The sequence below is a fragment of the Lissotriton helveticus genome, chromosome 2_1, assembly GCF_964261635.1.
Source record: "Lissotriton helveticus chromosome 2_1, aLisHel1.1, whole genome shotgun sequence".
Classification (NCBI taxonomy): Eukaryota; Metazoa; Chordata; class Amphibia; order Caudata; family Salamandridae; genus Lissotriton; species Lissotriton helveticus.
In genome coordinates this window covers 1,631,782,397-1,631,802,582 of record NC_136059.1, presented here as the reverse complement: position 1 = coordinate 1,631,802,582, position 20,186 = coordinate 1,631,782,397, and positions in this window count along the sequence as shown.

Sequence of the window (20,186 nt, the reverse complement as noted above, 5' to 3'; positions counted from 1 at the left end):
AAAACGGATCATTTTGGTCATCTCAGAGCAATTCCATCAGGTCGCGGGTCATCGATCGTTTTGCATGAAAAATTGAACGTTCTTGCATGAACATTAATTTACTCTAAATGTTGTTTATATCTCTTCCCGCAGTGAATAAACACGTTTTAAGCCCTCGAAGAGAGCATTTGGGTCCTTTTAATTCACTTTTACCCATGAGCCAAATCTTGAGTTTTGGCTCCTTAGAAGCATGAAAATGACGATAAAGATGCTCATTTTATCTCCAAAAGTGATGATCCACCTCTGAAAGTCAGAATTAGTCGAAAGATGGAAGGTTTTAAAACGGACCATTTTGGTCATCTCAGAGCAATTTCATCAGGTCGCGAGTCATCGATCGTTTTGCATGAAAAATTGAACGTTCTTGCATGAACAATAATTTACTCTAAATGTTGTTTATATCTCTTCCCGCAGTGAATAAACACGTTTTAAGCCCTCGAAGTGAGCATTTGGGTCCTTTTAATTCACTTTTAACCATGAGCCAAATCTTGAGTTTTGGCTCCTTAGAAGCATGAAAATGACGATAAAGAAGCTCATTTTATCTCCAAAAGTGATGATCCACCTCTGAAAGTCAGAATTAGTTGAAAGATGGACATTTTCAAAATGGACCATTTTGGTAATCTCAGAGCAATTTCATCAGGTCGCGGGTCAACAATCGTTTTGCATGAAAAATTGAACGTTCTCGCATGAACATTATTTTACTCTAAATGTTGTTTATATCTCTTCCCGCAGTGAATAAACACGTTTTAAGCCCTCGAAGTGAGCATTTTGGGCCTTTTTAAGTCACTTTTACCCATGAGCCAAATCTTGTGTTTTGGCTCCCTAGAAGCATGAAAATGACTATAAAGATGCTCATTTTAGCTCCAAAAGTGATGATCCACCTCTGAGAGTAAAAATTAGTTGAAAGATGAACATTTTCAAACCGGACCATTTTGGTCATCTCAGAGCAATTTCATCAGGTCGCGGGTCAACGATCGTTTTGCATGAAAAATTGAACTTTCTTGCATGAACATTAATTTACTCTAAATGTTGTTTATATCTCTTCCTGCAGTGAATAAACACGTTTTAAGCCCTTGAAGTGAGCATTTGGGCCTTTTTAAGTCACTTTTAACCATGAGCCAAATCTTGAGTTTTGGCTCCCTAGAAGTATGAAAATGACGATAAAGATGCTCATTTTATCTCCAAAAGTGACGATCCACCTCTGAGAGTCAAAATTAGTTGAAAGATGAACATTTTCAAAACGGACTATTTCGGTCATCTCAGAGCAATTTCATCAGGTCGCGGGCCATCGATCGTTTTGCATGAAAAATTGAACGTTCTCGCATGAACATTAATTTACTCTAAATGTTGTTTATATCTCTTCCCGAAGTAAATAAACATGTTTTAAGCCCTCGAAGTGAGCATTTGGGCCTTTTTAAGTCACTTTTAACCATGAGCCAAATCTTGAGTTTTGGCTCCCTAGAAGCATGAAAATGACTATAAAGATGCTCATTTTAGCTCCAAAAGTGATGATCCACCTCTGAGAGTAAAAATTAGTTGAAAGATGAACATTTTCAAAACGGACTATTTCGGTCATCTCAGAGCAATTTCATCAGGTCGCGGGTCATCGATCGTTTTGCATGAAAAATTGAACGTTCTCGCATGAACATTAATTTACTCTAAATGTTGTTTATATCTCTTCCCGCAGTGAATAAACACGTTTTAAGCCCTCGAAGAGAGCATTTGGGTCCTTTTAATTCACTTTTACCCATGAGCCAAATCTTGAGTTTTGGCTCCTTAGAAGCATGAAAATGACGATAAAGATGCTCATTTTATCTCCAAAAGTGATGATCCACCTCTGAAAGTCAGAATTAGTTGAAAGATGGAAGGTTTTAAAACGGACCATTTTGGTCATCTCAGAGCAATTTCATCAGGTCGCGAGTCATCGATCGTTTTGCATGAAAAATTGAACGTTCTCGCATGAACAATATTTTACTCTAAATGTTGTTTATATCTCTTCCTGCAGTGAATAAACACGTTTTAAGCCCTTGAAGTGAGCATTTGGGCCTTTTTAAGTCACTTTTAACCATGAGCCAAATCTTGAGTTTTGGCTCCCTAGAAGCATGAAAATGACGATAAAGATGCTCATTTTATCTCCAAAAGTGATGATCCACCTCTGAGAGTCAAAATTAGTTGAAAGATGAACATTTTCAAAACGGACCATTTTGGTCATCTCAGAGCAATTTCATCAGGTCGCGGGTCATCGATCGTTTTGCATGAAAAATTGAACGTTCTTGCATGAACATTAATTTACTCTAAATGTTGTTTATATCTCTTCCCGCAGTGAATAAACACATTTTAAGCCCTCGAAGAGAGCATTTGGGTCCTTTTAATTCACTTTTAACCATGAGCCAAATCTTGAGTTTTGGCTCCTTAGAAGCATGAAAATGACGATAAAGATGCTCATTTTATCTCCAAAAGTGATGATCCACCTCTGAAAGTCAGAATTAGTTGAAAGATGGAAGGTTTTAAAACGGACCATTTTGGTCATCTCAGAGCAATTTCATCAGGTCGCGAGTCATCGATCGTTTTGCATGAAAAATTGAACGTTCTTGCATGAACATTAATGTACTCTAAATGTTGTTTATATCTCTGCCCGCAGTGAATAAACACGTTTTAAGCCCTCGAAGTGAGCATTTGGGTCCTTTTAAGTCACTTTTACCCATGAACCAAATCTTGAGTTTTGGCTCCCTAGAAGCATGAAAATGACTATAAAGATGCTCATTTTAACTCCAAAAGTGATGATCCACCTGTGAGAGTCAAAATTAGTTGAAAGATGAAAATTTTCAAAACGGACCATTTTGGTCATCTCGGAGCAATTTCATCAGGTCATCGATCGTTTTGCATGAAAAATTGAACGTTCTCGCAAGAACATTAATTTACTCTAAATGTTGTTTATATCTCTTCCCGCAGTGAATAAACACGTTTTAAGCCCTCGAAGTGAGCATTCGGGCCTTTTTAAGTCACTTTTAACCATGAGCCAAATCTTGAGTTTTGGCTCCCTAGAAGCATGAAAATGACGACAAAGATGCTCATTTTATCTCCAAAAGTGATGATCCACCTCTGAAAGTCAAAATTAGTTGAACGATGAAAATTTTCAAAACGGACCATTTTGGTCATCTCGGAGCAATTTCATCAGGTCGCGGGTCATCGATCGTTTTGCATGAAAAATTGAACGTTCTTGCATGAACATTAATTTACTCTAAATGTTGTTTATATCTCTTCCCGCAGTGAATACACACGTTTTAAGCCCTCGAAGTGAGCATTTGGGTCCTTTTAATTCACTTTTAACCATGAGCCAAATCTTGAGTTTTGGCTCCTTAGAAGCATGAAAATGACGATAAAGATGCTCATTTTATCTGCAAAAGTGATGACCCACCTCTGAAAGTCAGAATTAGTTGAAAGATGGACATTTTCAAAATGGACCATTTTGGTAATCTCAGAGCAATTTCATCAGGTCGCGGGTCAACGATCGTTTTGCATGAAAAATTGAACGTTCTCGCATGAACATTATTTTACTCTAAATGTTGTTTATATCTCTTCCCGCAGTGAATAAACACGTTTTAAGCCCTCGAAGTGAGCATTTGGGACTTTTTAAGTCACTTTTAACCATGAGCCAAATCTTGAGTTTTGGCTCCCTAGAAGCATGAAAATGATGATAAAGATGCTCATTGTATCTCCAAAAGTGATGATACACCTCTGAGAGTCAAAATTAGTTGAAAGATGAACATTTTCAAAACGGACTATTTTGGTCATCTCAGAGCAATTTCATCAGGTCGCGGGTCATCGATCGTTTTGCATGAAAAATTGAACGTTCTCGCATGTACATTAATTTACTCTAAATGTTGTTTATATCTCTTCCCGCAGTGAATAAACACGTTTTAAGCCCTCAAAGTGAGCATTTGGGTCCTTTTAAGTCACTTTTAACCATGAGCCAAATCTTGAGTTTTGGCTCCCTGGAAGCATGAAAATGACGACAAAGATGCTCATTTTATCTCCAAAAGTGATGATCCACCTCTGAGAGTAAAAATTAGTTGAAAGATGAACATTTTCAAAACGGACCATTTTGGTCATCTCAGAGCAATTTCATCAGGTCGCGGGTCAACGATCGTTTTGCATGAAAAATTGAACGTTCTCGCATGAACATTATTTTACTCTAAATGTTGTTTATATCTCTTCCCGCAGTGATTAAACACGTTTTAAGCCCTCGAAGTGAGCATTTGGGCCTTTTTAAGTCACTTTTAACCATGAGCCAAATCTTGAGTTTTGGCTCCCTAGAAGCATGAAAATGACGATAAAGATGCTCATTTTATCTCCAAAAGTGATGATCCACCTCTGAGAGTCAAAATTAGTTGAAAGATGAACATTTTCAAAACTGACTATTTCGGTCATCTCAGAGCAATTTCATCAGGTCACGGGTCATCGATCGTTTTGCATGAAAAATTGAACGTTCTTGCATGAACATTAATTTACTCTAAATGTTGTTTATATCTCTTCCCGCAGTGAATAAACACGTTTTAAGCCCTCGAAGAGAGCATTTGGGTCCTTTTAATTCACTTTTAACCATGAGCCAAATCTTGAGTTTTGGCTCCTTAGAAGCATGAAAATGACGATAAAGATGCTCATTTTATCTCCAAAAGTGATGATCCACCTCTGAAAGTCAGAATTAGTTGAAAGATGGAAGGTTTTAAAACGGACCATTTTGGTCATCTCAGAGCAATTTCATCAGGTCGCGAGTCATCGATCGTTTTGCATGAAAAATTGAACTTTCTCGCATGAACAATAATTTACTCTAAATGTTGTTTATATCTCTTCCCGCAGTGAATAAACACGTTTTAAGCCCTCGAAGTGAGCATTTGGGCCTTTTTAAGTCACTTTTAACCATGAGCCAAATCTTGAGTTTTGGCTCCCTAGAAGAATGAAAATGACGACAAAGATGCTCATTTTATCTCCAAAAGTGATGATCCACCTCTGAGAGTCAAAATTAGTTGAAAGATGAAAATTTTCAAAACGGACCATTTTGGTCATCTCGGAGCAATTTCATCAGGTCGCGGGTCATCGATCGTTTTGCATGAAAAATTGAACGTTCTTGCATGAACAATAATTTACTCTAAATGTTGTTTATATCTCTTCCCGCAGTGAATAAACACGTTTTAAGCCCTCAAAGTGAGCATTTGGGTCCTTTTAATTCACTTTTAACCATGAGCCAAATCTTGAGTTTTGGCTCCTTAGAAGCATGAAAATGACGATAAAGATGCTCATTTTATCTCCAAAAGTGATGATCCACCTCTGAAAGTCAGAATTAGTTGAAAGATGGACATTTTCAAAATGGACCATTTTGGTAATCTCAGAGCAATTTCATCAGGTCGCGGGTCAACAATCGTTTTGCATGAAAAATTGAACGTTCTCGCATGAACATTATTTTACTCTAAATGTTGTTTATATATCTTCCCGCAGTGAATAAACACGTTTTAAGCCCTCGAAGTGAGCATTTTGGGCCTTTTTAAGTCACTTTTAACCATGAGCCAAATCTTGAGTTTTGGCTCCCTAGAAGCATGAAAATGACGATAAAGATGCTCATTTTATCTCCAAAAGTGATGATACACCTCTGAGAGTCAAAATTAGTTGAAAGATGAACATTTTCAAAACGGACTATTTTGGTAATCTCAGAGCAATTTCATCAGGTCGCGGGTCATCGATCGTTTTGCATGAAAAATTGAACGTTCTCGCATGTACATTAATTTACTCTAAATGTTGTTTATATCTCTTCCCGCAGTGAATAAACACGTTTTAAGCCCTCAAAGTGAGCATTTGGGTACTTTTAAGTCACTTTTACCCATGAGCCAAATCTTGTGTTTTGGCTCCCTAGAAGCATGAAAATGACTATAAAGATGCTCATTTTAGCTCCAAAAGTGATGATCCACCTCTGAGAGTAAAAATTAGTTGAAAGATGAACATTTTCAAACCGGACCATTTTGGTCATCTCAGAGCAATTTCTTAAGGTCGCGGGTCAACGATCGTTTTGCATGAAAAATTGAACGTTCTCGCATGAACATTATTTTACTCTAAATGTTGTTTATATCTCTTCCCGCAGTGAATAAACACGTTTTAAGCCCTTGAAGTGAGCATTTGGGCCTTTTTAAGTCACTTTTAACCATGAGCCAAATCTTGAGTTTTGGCTCCCTAGAAGCATGAAAATGACGATAAAGATGCTCATTTTATATCCAAAAGTGATGTTCCACCTCTGAGAGTCAAAATTAGTTGAAAGATGAAAATTTTCAAAACGGACCATTTTGGTCATCTCGGAGCAATTTCGCGGGTCATCGATCGTTTTGCATGAAAAATTGAACGTTCTTGCATGAACATTAATTTACTCTAAATGTTGTTTATATCTCTTCCTGCAGTGAATAAACACGTTTTAAGCCCTCAAAGTGAGCATTTGGGCCTTTTTAAGTCTCTTTTAACCATGAGCCAAATCTTGAGTTTTGGCTCCCTAGAAGTATGAAAATGACGATAAAGATGCTCATTTTATCTCCAAAAGTGATGATCCACCTCTGAGAGTCAAAATTAGTTGAAAGATGAACATTTTCCAAACGGACTATTTCGGTCATCTCAGAGCAATTTCATCAGGTCATCGATCGTTTTGCATGAAAAATTGAACTTTCTTGCATGAACATTAATTATTCTAAATGTTGTTTATATCTCTTCCTGCAGTGACTAAACACGTTTTAAGCCCTCGAAGTGAGCATTTGGGTCCTTTTAGGTCACTTTTACCCATGAGCCAAATCTTGAGTTTTGGCTCCCTAGAAGCATGAAAATGACTATAAAGATGCTCATTTTAGCTCCAAAAGTGATGATCCACCTCTGAGAGTAAAAATTAGTTGAAAGATGAACATTTTCAAAACGGACCATTTTGGTCATCTCAGAGCAATTTCATCAGGTCGCGGGTCAACGATCGTTTTGCATGAAAAATTGAACGTTCTTGCATGAACATTAATGTACTCTAATTGTTGTTTATATCTCTTCCCGCAGTGAATAAACACGTTTTAAGCCCTCGAAGTGAGCATTTGGGTCCTTTTAAGTCACTTTTACCCATGAGCCAAATCTTGAGTTTTGGCTCCCTAGAAGCATGAAAATGACTATAAAGATGCTCATTTTAACTCCAAAAGTAATGATCCACCTGTGAGAGTCAAAATTAGTTGAAAGATGAAAATTTTCAAAACGGACCATTTTGGTCATCTCGGAGCAATTTCATCAGGTCATCGATCGTTTTGCATGAAAAATTGAACTTTCTTGCATGAACATTAATTTACTCTAAATGTTGTTTATATCTCTTCCTGCAGTGAATAAACACGTTTTAAGCCCTCAAAGTGAGCATTTGGGCCTTTTTAAGTCACTTTTAACCATGAGCCAAATCTTGAGTTTTGGCTCCCTAGAAGCATGAAAATGACGATAAAGATGCTCATTTTATCTCCAAAAGTGATGATCCACCTCTGAGAGTCAAAATTAGTTGAAAGATGAAAATTTTCAAAACGGACCATTTTGGTCATCTCGGAGCAATTTCATCAGGTCGCGGGTCATCGATCGTTTTGCATGAAAAATTGAACGTTCTTGCATGAACATTAATTTACTCTAAATGTTGTTTATATCTCTTCCTGCAGTGAATAAACACGTTTTAAGCCCTCAAAGTGAGCATTTGGGCCTTTTTAAGTCACTTTTAACCATGAGCCAAATCTTGAGTTTTGGCTCCCTAGAAGCATGAAAATGACTATAAAGATGCTCATTTTAGCTCCAAAAGTGATGATCCACCTCTGAGAGTAAAAATTAGTTGAAAGATGAACATTTTCAAAACGGACCATTTTGGTAATCTCAGAGCAATTTCATCAGGTCGCGGGTCATCGATCGTTATGCATGAAAAATTGAACGTTCTTGCATGAACATTAATTTACTCTAAATGTTGTTTATATCTCTTCCCGCAGTGAATAAACACGTGTTAAGCCCTCGAAGAGAGCATTTGGGTCCTTTTAATTCACTTTTAACCATGAGCCAAATCTTGAGTTTTGGCTCCTTAGAAGCATGAAAATGACGATAAAGATGCTCATTTTATCTCCAAAAGTGATGATCCACCTCTGAAAGTCAGAATTAGTTGAAAGATGGAAGGTTTTAAAACGGACCATTTCGGTCATCTCAGAGCAATTTCATCAGGTCGCGAGTCATTGATCGTTTTGCATGAAAAATTGAACGTTCTCTCATGAACAATAATTTACTCTAAATGTTGTTTATATCTCTTCCCGAAGTGAATAAACATGTTTTAAGCCCTCGAAGTGAGCATTTGGGCCTTTTTAAGTCACTTTTAACCATGAGCCAAATCTTGAGTTTTGGCTCCCTAGAAGAATGAAAATGACGACAAAGATGCTCATTTTATCTCCAAAAGTGATGATCCACCTCTGAGAGTCAAAATTAGTTGAAAGATGAAAATTTTCAAAACGGACCATTTTGGTAATCTCGGAGCAATTTCATCAGGTCGCGGGTCATCGATCGTTTTGCATGAAAAATTGAACGTTCTTGCATGAACAATAATTTACTCTAAATGTTGTTTATATCTCTTCCCGCAGTGAATAAACACGTTTTAAGCCCTCGAAGTGAGCATTTGGGTCCTTTTAATTCACTTTTAACCATGAGCCAAATCTTGAGTTTTGGCTCCTTAGAAGCATGAAAATGACGATAAAGAAGCTCATTTTATCTCCAAAAGTGATGATCCACCTCTGAAAGTCAGAATTAGTTGAAAGATGGACATTTTCAAAATGGACCATTTTGGTAATCTCAGAGCAATTTCATCAGGTCGCGGGTCAACAATCGTTTTGCATGAAAAATTGAACGTTCTCGCATGAACATTATTTTACTCTAAATGTTGTTTATATCTCTTCCCGCAGTGAATAAACACGTTTTAAGCACTCGAAGTGAGCATTTTGGGCCTTTTTAAGTCACTTTTACCCATGAGCCAAATCTTGTGTTTTGGCTACCTAGAAGCATGAAAATGACTATAAAGATGCTCATTTTAGCTCCAAAAGTGATGATCCACCTCTGAGAGTAAAAATTAGTTGAAAGATGAACATTTTCAAACCGGACCATTTTGGTCATCTCAGAGCAATTTCATCAGGTCGCGGGTCAACGATCGTTTTGCATGAAAAATTGAACTTTCTTGCATGAACATTAATTTACTCTAAATGTTGTTTATATCTCTTCCTGCAGTGAATAAACACGTTTTAAGCCCTCGAAGTGAGCATTTGGGTCCTTTTAAGTCACTTTTACCCATGAGCCAAATCTTGAGTTTTGGCTCCCTAGAAGCATGAAAATGACTATAAAGATGCTCATTTTAACTCCAAAAGTGATGATCCACCTGTGAGAGTCAAAATTAGTTGAAAGATGAAAATTTTCAAAACGGACCATTTTGGTCATCTCGGAGCAATTTCATCAGGTCATCGATCGTTTTGCATGAAAAATTGAACTTTCTTGCATGAACATTAATTTACTCTAAATGTTGTTTATATCTCTTCCTGCAGTGAATAAACACGTTTTAAGCCCTCAAAGTGAGCATTTGGGCCTTTTTAAGTCACTTTTAACCATGAGCCAAATCTTGAGTTTTGGCTCCCTAGAAGCATGAAAATGACGATAAAGATGCTCATTTTATCTCCAAAAGTGATGATCCACCTCTGAGAGTCAAAATTAGTTGAAAGATGAAAATTTTCAAAACGGACCATTTTGGTCATCTCGGAGCAATTTCATCAGGTCGCGGGTCATCGATCGTTTTGCATGAAAAATTGAACGTTCTTGCATGAACATTAATTTACTCTAAATGTTGTTTATATCTCTTCCTGCAGTGAATAAACACGTTTTAAGCCCTCAAAGTGAGCATTTGGGCCTTTTTAAGTCACTTTTAACCATGAGCCAAATCTTGAGTTTTGGCTCCCTAGAAGTATGAAAATGACGATAAAGATGCTCATTTTATCTCCAAAAGTGATGATCCACCTCTGAGAGTCAAAATTAGTTGAAAGATGAACATTTTCAAAACAGACTATTTCGGTCATCTCAGAGCAATTTCATCAGGTCGCGGGTCATCGATCGTTTTGCATGAAAAATTGAACGTTCTCGCATGAACATTAATTTACTCTAAATGTTGTTTATATCTCTTCCCGAAGTGAATAAACATGTTTTAAGCCCTCGAAGTGAGCATTTGGGCCTTTTTAAGTCACTTTTAACCATGAGCCAAATCTTGAGTTTTGGCTCCCTAGAAGCATGAAAATGACTATAAAGATGCTCATTTTAGCTCCAAAAGTGATGATCCACCTCTGAGAGTAAAAATTAGTTGAAAGATGAACATTTTCAAAACGGACCATTTTGGTAATCTCAGAGCAATTTCATCAGGTCGCGGGTCATCGATCGTTATGCATGAAAAATTGAACGTTCTTGCATGAACATTAATTTACTCTAAATGTTGTTTATATCTCTTCCCGCAGTGAATAAACACGTGTTAAGCCCTCGAAGAGAGCATTTGGGTTCTTTTAATTCACTTTTAACCATGAGCCAAATCTTGAGTTTTGGCTCCTTAGAAGCATGAAAATGACGATAAAGATGCTCATTTTATCTCCAAAAGTGATGATCCACCTCTGAAAGTCAGAATTAGTTGAAAGATGGAAGGTTTTAAAACGGACCATTTCGGTCATCTCAGAGCAATTTCATCAGGTCGCGAGTCATTGATCGTTTTGCATGAAAAATTGAACGTTCTCTCATGAACAATAATTTACTCTAAATGTTGTTTATATCTCTTCCCGAAGTGAATAAACATGTTTTAAGCCCTCGAAGTGAGCATTTGGGCCTTTTTAAGTCACTTTTAACCATGAGCCAAATCTTGAGTTTTGGCTCCCTAGAAGAATGAAAATGACGACAAAGATGCTCATTTTATCTCCAAAAGTGATGATCCACCTCTGAGAGTCAAAATTAGTTGAAAGATGAAAATTTTCAAAACGGACCATTTTGGTAATCTCGGAGCAATTTCATCAGGTCGCGGGTCATCGATCGTTTTGCATGAAAAATTGAACGTTCTTGCATGAACAATAATTTACTCTAAATGTTGTTTATATCTCTTCCCGCAGTGAATAAACACGTTTTAAGCCCTCGAAGTGAGCATTTGGGTCCTTTTAATTCACTTTTAACCATGAGCCAAATCTTGAGTTTTGGCTCCTTAGAAGCATGAAAATGACGATAAAGAAGCTCATTTTATCTCCAAAAGTGATGATCCACCTCTGAAAGTCAGAATTAGTTGAAAGATGGACATTTTCAAAATGGACCATTTTGGTAATCTCAGAGCAATTTCATCAGGTCGCGGGTCAACAATCGTTTTGCATGAAAAATTGAACGTTCTCGCATGAACATTATTTTACTCTAAATGTTGTTTATATCTCTTCCCGCAGTGAATAAACACGTTTTAAGCCCTCGAAGTGAGCATTTTGGGCCTTTTTAAGTCACTTTTACCCATGAGCCAAATCTTGTGTTTTGGCTACCTAGAAGCATGAAAATGACTATAAAGATGCTCATTTTAGCTCCAAAAGTGATGATCCACCTCTGAGAGTAAAAATTAGTTGAAAGATGAACATTTTCAAACCGGACCATTTTGGTCATCTCAGAGCAATTTCATCAGGTCGCGGGTCAACGATCGTTTTGCATGAAAAATTGAACTTTCTTGCATGAACATTAATTTACTCTAAATGTTGTTTATATCTCTTCCTGCAGTGAATAAACACGTTTTAAGCCCTCGAAGTGAGCATTTGGGTCCTTTTAAGTCACTTTTACCCATGAGCCAAATCTTGAGTTTTGGCTCCCTAGAAGCATGAAAATGACTATAAAGATGCTCATTTTAACTCCAAAAGTGATGATCCACCTGTGAGAGTCAAAATTAGTTGAAAGATGAAAATTTTCAAAACGGACCATTTTGGTAATCTCGGAGCAATTTCATCAGGTCATCGATCGTTTTGCATGAAAAATTGAACGTTCTCGCAAGAACATTAATTTACTCTAAATGTTGTTTATATCTCTTCCCGCAGTAAATAAACACGTTTTAAGCCCTCGAAGTGAGCATTCGGGCCTTTTTAAGTCACTTTTAACCATGAGCCAAATCTTGAGTTTTGGCTCCCTAGAAGCATGAAAATGACGACAAAGATGCTCATTTTATCTCCAAAAGTGATGATCCACCTCTGAAAGTCAAAATTAGTTGAACGATGAAAATTTTCAAAACGGACCATTTTGGTAATCTCGGAGCAATTTCATCAGGTCGCGGGTCATCGATCGTTTTGCATGAAAAATTGAACGTTCTTGCATGAACAATAATTTACTCTAAATGTTGTTTATATCTCTTCCCGCAGTGAATAAACACGTTTTAAGCCCTCGAAGTGAGCATTTGGGTCCTTTTAATTCACTTTTAACCATGAGCCAAATCTTGAGTTTTGGCTCCTTAGAAGCATGAAAATGACGATAAAGAAGCTCATTTTATCTCCAAAAGTGATGATCCACCTCTGAAAGTCAGAATTAGTTGAAAGATGGACATTTTCAAAATGGACCATTTTGGTAATCTCAGAGCAATTTCATCAGGTCGCGGGTCAACAATCGTTTTGCATGAAAAATTGAACGTTCTCGCATGAACATTATTTTACTCTAAATGTTGTTTATATCTCTTCCCGCAGTGAATAAACACGTTTTAAGCCCTCGAAGTGAGCATTTTGGGCCTTTTTAAGTCACTTTTACCCATGAGCCAAATCTTGTGTTTTGGCTACCTAGAAGCATGAAAATGACTATAAAGATGCTCATTTTATCTCCAAAAGTGATGATACACCTCTGAGAGTCAAAATTAGTTGAAAGATGAACATTTTCAAAACGGACCATTTTGGTCATCTCGGAGCAATTTCATCAGGTCGCGGGTCATCGATCGTTTTGCATGAAAAATTGAACGTTCTTGCATGAACATTAATTTACTCTAAATGTTGTTTATATCTCTTCCCGCAGTGAATAAACACGTTTTAAGCCCTCGAAGTGAGCATTTGGGCCTTTTTAAGTCACTTTTACCCATGAGCCAAATCTTGAGTTTTGGCTCCCTAGAAGTATGAAAATGACGATAAAGATGCTCATTTTATCTCCAAAAGTGATGATCCACCTCTGAGAGTCAAAATTAGTTGAAAGATGAACATTTTCAAAACTGACTATTTCGGTCATCTCAGAGCAATTTCATCAGGTCGCGGGTCATCGATCGTTTTGCATGAAAAATTGAACGTTCTTGCATGAACATTAATTTACTCTAAATGTTGTTTATATCTCTTCCCGCAGTGAATAAACACGTTTTAAGCCCTCGAAGTGAGCATTTGGGCCTTTTTAAGTCACTTTTAACCATGAGCCAAATCTTGAGTTTTGGCTCCCTAGAAGAATGAAAATGACGACAAAGATGCTCATTTTATCTCCAAAAGTGATGATCCACCTCTGAGAGTCAAAATTAGTTGAAAGATGAAAATTTTCAAAACGGACCATTTTGGTCATCTCGGAGCAATTTCATCAGGTCGCGGGTCATCGATCGTTTTGCATGAAAAATTGAACGTTCTTGCATGAACAATAATTTACTCTAAATGTTGTTTATATCTCTTCCCGCAGTGAATAAACACGTTTTAAGCCCTCAAAGTGAGCATTTGGGTCCTTTTAATTCACTTTTAACCATGAGCCAAATCTTGAGTTTTGGCTCCTTAGAAGCATGAAAATGACGATAAAGATGCTCATTTTATCTCCAAAAGTGATGATCCACCTCTGAAAGTCAGAATTAGTTGAAAGATGGACATTTTCAAAATGGACCATTTTGGTAATCTCAGAGCAATTTCATCAGGTCGCGGGTCAACAATCGTTTTGCATGAAAAATTGAACGTTCTCGCATGAACATTATTTTACTCTAAATGTTGTTTATATCTCTTCCCGCAGTGAATAAACACGTTTTAAGCCCTCGAAGTGAGCATTTGGGCCTTTTTAAGTCACTTTTAACCATGAGCCAAATCTTGAGTTTTGGCTCCCTAGAAGCATGAAAATGACGACAAAGATGCTCATTTTATCTCCAAAAGTGATGATCCACCTCTGAGAGTCAAAATTAGTTGAAAGATGAAAATTTTCAAAACGGACCATTTTGGTCATCTCGGAGCAATTTCATCAGGTCGCGGGTCATCGATCGTTTTGCATGAAAAATTGAACGTTCTTGCATGAACATTAATGTACTCTAAATGTTGTTTATATCTCTGCCCGCAGTGAATAAACACGTTTTAAGCCCTCGAAGTGAGCATTTGGGTCCTTTTAAGTCACTTTTACCCATGAGCCAAATCTTGAGTTTTGGCTCCCTAGAAGCATGAAAATGACTATAAAGATGCTCATTTTTAACTCCAAAAGTGATGATCCACCTGTGAGAGTCAAAATTAGTTGAAAGATGAAAATTTTCAAAACGGACCATTTTGGTCATCTCGGAGCAATTTCATCAGGTCGCGGGTCATCGATCGTTTTGCATGAAAAATTGAACGTTCTCGCATGTACATTAATTTACTCTAAATGTTGTTTATATCTCTTCCCGCAGTGAATAAACACGTTTTAAGCCCTCAAAGTGAGCATTTGGGTACTTTTAAGTCACTTTTACCCATGAGCCAAATCTTGTGTTTTGGCTCCCTAGAAGCATGAAAATGACTATAAAGATGCTCATTTTAGCTCCAAAAGTGATGATCCACCTCTGAGAGTAAAAATTAGTTGAAAGATGAACATTTTCAAACCGGACCATTTTGGTCATCTCAGAGCAATTTCATCAGGTCGCGGGTCAACGATCGTTTTGCATGAAAAATTGAACGTTCTCGCATGAACATTATTTTACTCTAAATTTTGTTTATATCTCTTCCCGCAGTGAATAAACACGTTTTAAGCCCTTGAAGTGAGCATTTGGGCCTTTTTAAGTCACTTTTAACCATGAGCCAAATCTTGAGTTTTGGCTCCCTAGAAGTATGAAAATGACGATAAAGATGCTCATTTTATCTCCAAAAGTGATGATCCACCTCTGAGAGTCAAAATTAGTTGAAAGATGAACATTTTCAAAACGGACTATTTCGGTCATCTCAGAGCAATTTCATCAGGTCATCGATCGTTTTGCATGAAAAATTGAACTTTCTTGCATGAACATTAATTTACTCTAAATGTTGTTTATATCTCTTCCTGCAGTGACTAAACACGTTTTAAGCCCTCGAAGTGAGCATTTGGGTCCTTTTAAGTCACTTTTACCCATGAGCCAAATCTTGAGTTTTGGCTCCCTAGAAGCATGAAAATGACTATAAAGATGCTCATTTTAGCTCCAAAAGTGATGATCCACCTCTGAGAGTAAAAATTTGTTGAAAGATGAACATTTTCAAAACGGACCATTTTGGTCATCTCAGAGCAATTTCATCAGGTCGCGGGTCAACGATCGTTTTGCATGAAAAATTGAACGTTCTTGCATGAACATTAATGTACTCTAAATGTTGTTTATATCTCTTCCCGCAGTGAATAAACACGTTTTAAGCCCTCGAAGTGAGCATTTGGGTCCTTTTAAGTCACTTTTACCCATGAGCCAAATCTTGAGTTTTGGCTCCCTAGAAGCATGAAAATGACTATAAAGATGCTCATTTTAACTCCAAAAGTGATGATCCACCTGTGAGAGTCAAAATTAGTTGAAAGATGAACATTTTCAAAACGGACCATTTTGGTCATCTCGGAGCAATTTCATCAGGTCATCGATCGTTTTGCATGAAAAATTGAACTTTCTTGCATGAACATTAATTTACTCTAAATGTTGTTTATATCTCTTCCTGCAGTGAATAAACACGTTTTAAGCCCTCAAAGTGAGCATTTGGGCCTTTTTAAGTCACTTTTAACCATGAGCCAAATCTTGAGTTTTGGCTCCCTAGAAGCATGAAAATGACGATAAAGATGCTCATTTTATCTCCAAAAGTGATGATCCACCTCTGAGAGTCAAAATTAGTTGAAAGATGAAAATTTTCAAAACGGACCATTTTGGTCATCTCGGAGCAATTTCATCAGGTCGCGGGTCATCGATCGTTTTGCATGAAAAATTGAACGTTCTTGCATGAACATTAATTTACTCTAAATGTTGTTTATATCTCTTCCTGCAGTGAATAAACACGTTTTAAGCCCTCAAAGTGAGCATTTGGGCCTTTTTAAGTCTCTTTTAACCATGAGCCAAATCTTGAGTTTTGGCTCCCTAGAAGTATGAAAATGACGATAAAGATGCTCATTTTATCTCCAAAAGTGATGATCCACCTCTGAGAGTCAAAATTAGTTGAAAGATGAACATTTTCCAAACGGACTATTTCGGTCATCTCAGAGCAATTTCATCAGGTCATCGATCGTTTTGCATGAAAAATTGAACTTTCTTGCATGAACATTAATTATTCTAAATGTTGTTTATGTCTCTTCCTGCAGTGACTAAACACGTTTTAAGCCCTCGAAGTGAGCATTTGGGTCCTTTTAGGTCACTTTTACCCATGAGCCAAATCTTGAGTTTTGGCTCCCTAGAAGCATTCAAATGACTATAAAGATGCTCATTTTAGCTCCAAAAGTGATGATCCACCTCTGAGAGTAAAAATTAGTTGAAAGATGAACATTTTCAAAACGGACCATTTTGGTCATCTCAGAGCAATTTCATCAGGTCGCGGGTCAACGATCGTTTTGCATGAAAAATTGAACGTTCTTGCATGAACATTAATGTACTCTAATTGTTGTTTATATCTCTTCCCTCAGTGAATAAACACGTTTTAAGCCCTCGAAGTGAGCATTTGGGTCCTTTTAAGTCACTTTTACCCATGAGCCAAATCTTGAGTTTTGGCTCCCTAGAAGCATGAAAATGACTATAAAGATGCTCATTTTAACTCCAAAAGTAATGATCCACCTGTGAGAGTCAAAATTAGTTGAAAGATGAAAATTTTCAAAACGGACCATTTTGGTCATCTCGGAGCAATTTCATCAGGTCATCGATCGTTTTGCATGAAAAATTGAACTTTCTTGCATGAACATTAATTTACTCTAAATGTTGTTTATATCTCTTCCTGCAGTGAATAAACACGTTTTAAGCCCTCAAAGTGAGCATTTGGGCCTTTTTAAGTCACTTTTAACCATGAGCCAAATCTTGAGTTTTGGCTCCCTAGAAGCATGAAAATGACGATAAAGATGCTCATTTTATCTCCAAAAGTGATGATCCACCTCTGAGAGTCAAAATTAGTTGAAAGATGAAAATTTTCAAAACGGACCATTTTGGTCATCTCGGAGCAATTTCATCAGGTCGCGGGTCATCGATCGTTTTGCATGAAAAATTGAACGTTCTCGCATGAACATTAATTTACTCTAAATGTTGTTTATATCTCTTCCCGAAGTGAATAAACATGTTTTAAGCCCTCGAAGTGAGCATTTGGGCCTTTTTAAGTCACTTTTAACCATGAGCCAAATCTTGAGTTTTGGCTCCCTAGAAGCATGAAAATGACTATAAAGATGCTCACTTTAGCTCCAAAAGTGATGATCCACCTCTGAGAGTAAAAATTAGTTGAAAGATGAACATTTTCAAAACGGACCATTTTGGTAATCTCAGAGCAATTTCATCAGGTCGCGGGTCATCGATCGTTTTGCATGAAAAATTGAACGTTCTTGCATGAACATTAATTTACTCTAAATGTTGTTTATATCTCTTCCCGCAGTGAATAAACACGTTTTAAGCCCTCGAAGTGAGCATTTGGGTCCTTTTAATTCACTTTTAACCATGAGCCAAATCTTGAGTTTTGGCTCCTTAGAAGCATGAAAATGACGATAAAGAAGCTCATTTTATCTCCAAAAGTGATGATCCACCTCTGAAAGTCAGAATTAGTTGAAAGATGGACATTTTCAAAATGGACCATTTTGGTAATCTCAGAGCAATTTCATCAGGTCGCGGGTCAACAATCGTTTTGCATGAAAAATTGAACGTTCTCGCATGAACATTATTTTACTCTAAATGTTGTTTATATCTCTTCCCGCAGTGAATAAACACGTTTTAAGCCCTCGAAGTGAGCATTTTGGGCCTTTTTAAGTCACTTTTACCCATGAGCCAAATCTTGTGTTTTGGCTACCTAGAAGCATGAAAATGACTATAAAGATGCTCATTTTATCTCCAAAAGTGATGATACACCTCTGAGAGTCAAAATTAGTTGAAAGATGAACATTTTCAAAACGGACCATTTTGGTCATCTCGGAGCAATTTCATCAGGTCGCGGGTCATCGATCGTTTTGCATGAAAAATTGAACGTTCTTGCATGAACATTAATTTACTCTAAATGTTGTTTATATCTCTTCCCGCAGTGAATAAACACGTTTTAAGCCCTCGAAGTGAGCATTTGGGCCTTTTTAAGTCACTTTTACCCATGAGCCAAATCTTGAGTTTTGGCTCCCTAGAAGTATGAAAATGACGATAAAGATGCTCATTTTATCTCCAAAAGTGATGATCCACCTCTGAGAGTCAAAATTAGTTGAAAGATGAACATTTTCAAAACTGACTATTTCGGTCATCTCAGAGCAATTTCATCAGGTCGCGGGTCATCGATCGTTTTGCATGAAAAATTGAACGTTCTTGCATGAACATTAATTTACTCTAAATGTTGTTTATATCTCTTCCCGCAGTGAATAAACACGTTTTAAGCCCTCGAAGTGAGCATTTGGGCCTTTTTAAGTCACTTTTAACCATGAGCCAAATCTTGAGTTTTGGCTCCCTAGAAGAATGAAAATGACGACAAAGATGCTCATTTTATCTCCAAAAGTGATGATCCACCTCTGAGAGTCAAAATTAGTTGAAAGATGAAAATTTTCAAAACGGACCATTTTGGTCATCTCGGAGCAATTTCATCAGGTCGCGGGTCATCGATCGTTTTGCATGAAAAATTGAACGTTCTTGCATGAACAATAATTTACTCTAAATGTTGTTTATATCTCTTCCCGCAGTGAATAAACACGTTTTAAGCCCTCAAAGTGAGCATTTGGGTCCTTTTAATTCACTTTTAACCATGAGCCAAATCTTGAGTTTTGGCTCCTTAGAAGCATGAAAATGACGATAAAGATGCTCATTTTATCTCCAAAAGTGATGATCCACCTCTGAAAGTCAGAATTAGTTGAAAGATGGACATTTTCAAAATGGACCATTTTGGTAATCTCAGAGCAATTTCATCAGGTCGCGGGTCAACAATCGTTTTGCATGAAAAATTGAACGTTCTCGCATGAACATTATTTTACTCTAAATGTTGTTTATATCTCTTCCCGCAGTGAATAAACACGTTTTAAGCCCTCGAAGTGAGCATTTTGGGCCTTTTTAAGTCACTTTTAACCATGAGCCAAATCTTGAGTTTTGGCTCCCTAGAAGCATGAAAATGACGATAAAGATGCTCATTTTATCTCCAAAAGTGATGATACACCTCTGAGAGTCAAAATTAGTTGAAAGATGAACATTTTCAAAACGGACTATTTTGGTAATCTCAGAGCAATTTCATCAGGTCGCGGGTCATCGATCGTTTTGCATGAAAAATTGAACGTTCTCGCATGTACATTAATTTACTCTAAATGTTGTTTATATCTCTTCCCGCAGTGAATAAACACGTTTTAAGCCCTCAAAGTGAGCATTTGGGTACTTTTAAGTCACTTTTACCCATGAGCCAAATCTTGTGTTTTGGCTCCCTAGAAGCATGAAAATGACTATAAAGATGCTCATTTTAGCTCCAAAAGTGATGATCCACCTCTGAGAGTAAAAATTAGTTGAAAGATGAACATTTTCAAACCGGACCATTTTGGTCATCTCAGAGCAATTTCATCAGGTCGCGGGTCAACGATCGATTTGCATGAAAAATTGAACGTTCTCGCATGAACATTATTTTACTCTAAATTTTGTTTATATCTCTTCCCGCAGTGAATAAACACGTTTTAAGCCCTTGAAGTGAGCATTTGGGCCTTTTTAAGTCACTTTTAACCATGAGCCAAATCTTGAGTTTTGG